The sequence below is a fragment of the Octodon degus genome, unplaced genomic scaffold (assembly GCF_000260255.1).
Source record: "Octodon degus isolate 3935 unplaced genomic scaffold, OctDeg1.0 scaffold00040, whole genome shotgun sequence".
NCBI lineage: Eukaryota > Metazoa > Chordata > Mammalia > Rodentia > Octodontidae > Octodon > Octodon degus.
In genome coordinates this window covers 1,756,461-1,760,056 of record NW_004524616.1, presented here as the reverse complement: position 1 = coordinate 1,760,056, position 3,596 = coordinate 1,756,461, and positions in this window count along the sequence as shown.

Sequence of the window (3,596 nt, the reverse complement as noted above, 5' to 3'; positions counted from 1 at the left end):
AATAATACACTGCATATATTCTTCTTAGTGGTTAATTGCTGTACAAGATGCGGACTTGTGATCCTATTTACAAACACCATTAGTGGCTTTTAAATCTGTCCGAATTTATGAGGAATGAAATATTGTTGCCTGTTTGCCCAACAGCCACAAAATTCAGAAGATGCCCATGACTGTATGAGGCTCTGGGGGGACAACTAGACACAAACCATAACAATCACCTTGACTAAAGTAGTACAATTGATAATAGCAATAACATCAAGCACAGACTAGAAAATGACAAACTGTGATGTTTATTAATTTGCCAACTAGAACCACAGGTACAAGATTTACAGTTATATAATAAGATCTACAATAAATCAGATAATTATATACAGTAAATATCTACTCAACAGAATGATTTTACCATAGGGGAGAAAAGAGACCAGAGGAAAAAATATAGATAGATAGATAGATAGATAGATAGATAGATAGATTAGAAGAAAAACTAAAGGACAAAGGAAGATTACCTAAGAGTTGGACAACTGGTAAAGAAGTCAGGAGATGCATAGGATCAAGGAAAAATTAAAAACAAGAACACAACAAAAAACTAAAGCCATATTCACACTCGCAAAAGAACAAAAATGAAACAAACAGAAAAGAACAACAACAGCAAGCATGTTGGATGATTCCTACAGCAGGGTGGTGGCAGGGTGCCAGCTCTGGCACTCCCACATCCCCCGAAGTTCAGGGTGATGCTGGCCTGTGATGCCTAAGGAGGTATCCAACCAAGCATCCTCTGCAGCGACATGGAAGCTGCTTGAGCCAGGGTCACTCACCAGCTCTTGCAACGCCCAGCACTCTCTGCTCCATTCTCCTGGAGCGATACTTTCTGGAGGCCTCCAAGGCACCTGTCCTCACTACATCTCTATAAATTCAAGCCTCCTCTTCCATGCCGGGAGCCAGAAACCAGGGAAAAAAGTACAGTATGTCCCTGCATTTTCCTGCTTTATAGTCTGTCTCTTCACTTTCTCTGTGGGTTCCAATTTTTCTTTCAGATTCTTTCTGGGTCTTGGGGATCCACCTCCCTCCTTTTCTTCCCCAGTTTATTATTTTCCAGTATCTGAATTTCAAATTTTTTTTTTTTTTTTTTTTTTTTTTGTATTTTAGGAAAGTGTCTATAGGGTGATCAGGGTCTTACTACTAGATCGGAATCATAGTGATCCACCTGTTTACAGCCTTCAAAGAGCTGGGATTACAGGTGCATGCCATCACGCCCAGTCTCAATTGCCCTCTCAGTGCACCCTGGGGGTGGGGCAGGCATGGCAGGCCTGGGGGATCGAACCCCCAGCACTGCACATGCTTGCAGTTTCTTTAATCTGCTGAGCTATTTGGCCAGCCCTGAATTTCAAATCTTGGAGAAGCTGATTTGCTGCTCCTTACTGCTCTACTGTCTTCCCAGAAGCCTTCAAATAATGTTTTAAAATCTTTTGTTTATTTGATATAGGGTTTCACTATACAGCTCAGACTCTTAATGATCCCCCTGTCTCAGACTCCCCAGTGCTGGGATTACAGGTATGCACCCCCATGCCCAATTTCAGTGGCTGACACAGTACATGCAGGGTTCTGGGGCCAACACAGCATGCAGTAGCAGGGATCAAAACCCTATTCTTGCACTTGCCAGGCAGGCGCTTAGACCTCCAAGCTATCTCCCTCTCCCCAAGTAATGTTTTTGAATTAGCAAATTGATAAATGTGAAAATTCACAGAGAAACCTGGAATGTTTTCTTCTCTTGAAAAAAAGCAGAAAACCTGGTAACACTGGGGCTTTCTCCCTACAGGCAAGCATCACCTAAGCCACAGGTCAGCTGGTCCCCTCATGGTCAGAAAGACCTGCAATGCCTCTCACAGTCAGGAGACACTGCAGTCCATGGAAGCAAGGCCTTGGAGCTCACCAGCGGTGCAGCCTTCCTGACAGCCTCAGCAAGGCGTGGCCTTTACTCTCCTGCTCTCTGCTGGCCAAATCTGTGCAGCTGCAGGAAACGCTCAAACTGCAGCACATATTTTGGCCTGTTGATTATCATCAGCAAATACATCAGTCATTCAAAATTCTCTTTTTTCATATTCCTGGCCTTTTCCCAGGACGCAGTGATACAAATTCAAAAACTTCAAATGAAATTTTATTGTTGTTATCAGTTGGAGCTGAAAGAAACAATGGGAAGACGGTGTCAGTGTAGCTTCAGAGGTCTCACTGAGATTGGTCTCTCTCTAAGTGAGCCCCAGGCCGCCGAAACTTCTCACATTTATTGAGGGCTATAAACAGGCTAAGGAATGTGTATAACTAATTTGGTGTAAGCAAGCTGATATTTACATCCTCTTCCAGCACTCACCAAAATCTAAGTTTACATGTCACTATTTGGTAACTTCCCAGGTAAAGGAACGAAGAACAGACAGGGCGTCACCTCCTCTAGGAACCTGCTACCTTGTCTCCAGCTTGCCGGAATTACAAGGGGCCAGGTTCTTTACTCTCTGTTCTTTATTCTTTGCTCCCTCAAAACAGTAAGTTTTTGACTCATATCACTACATTTTATTTTAACAGACTATTAAAAAGTGAATGGGGTTATCAAACATGAATTTTGGCATTATTTTACACACAGGTTTGTCTGTGAAGAGCATTCAGAATTGCTTGATTGACATAACAAAGATATAATATTTGTTTATATTATACCCCCACAATATTTAAGGCAGTGAGTACTTTCACACTACATTGCTAAATGTAATTAAAGTATGTTAATTAAGTCCTGAAGTTCCTGTGAGTTATTGTATTTAACCATCACAAAAATTGTGGCGCTATGTCAAAAGAAAATGCCAACAGTGAAAAGACAACCCACAAATTTGGAAAAAATCATAACAAATAAGTACTCAGACAAAGGTCTGCTCTCTAGAATTTATAAAGAACTGAAAAACATTAGGGCCCCAAAATTTAAAGACCCAGTCCAGAAATGGGCATCCGAGATGAACACACACTTCTCAGAGGAAGAAATTAAAGAAGCGAATAAATATATGAAAAAATGATCCACATCACTAGCCATTCGTGAAATGCAAATTAAAACAACATTGAGATATCATCTCACCCCAGAAAGGATGGCTATCATAAAGAAATCACCCAACAACAAATGTCGGAGACGCTGTGGGGAAAAAGGAACCCTTCTCCACTGCTGGTGGGAATGTAGACTGGTGCAACTGTTACAGAAATCAGCGTGGAGACTCCTTAGAAATGTTGCACTGGAAATCCTATTTAAACCAGCTATTCCAGAGCTGGGGAGATGGCTCAACAGAATAAGTGCTTCCCTGGCAGGAGCAAGGACCTGAGTTCAAGCCCCGGTTCTCCAATAAATAAATAAATAAACAAACCAGCTATTCCTCTACTGGGAGTTTTCCCGGAGGATCTGAAAACATCATATCATAGGGATATATGTGCACCTATGTTTATAGCAGCACAATTTGTGATAGCCAAATCTTGGAAACAACCAAGATGCCCATCACCTGAGGAATGGATGAAAAAGATGTGGTATTTTAATACAATGGAGTATTACTCAGCTATAAAGGATAAACTCGAAG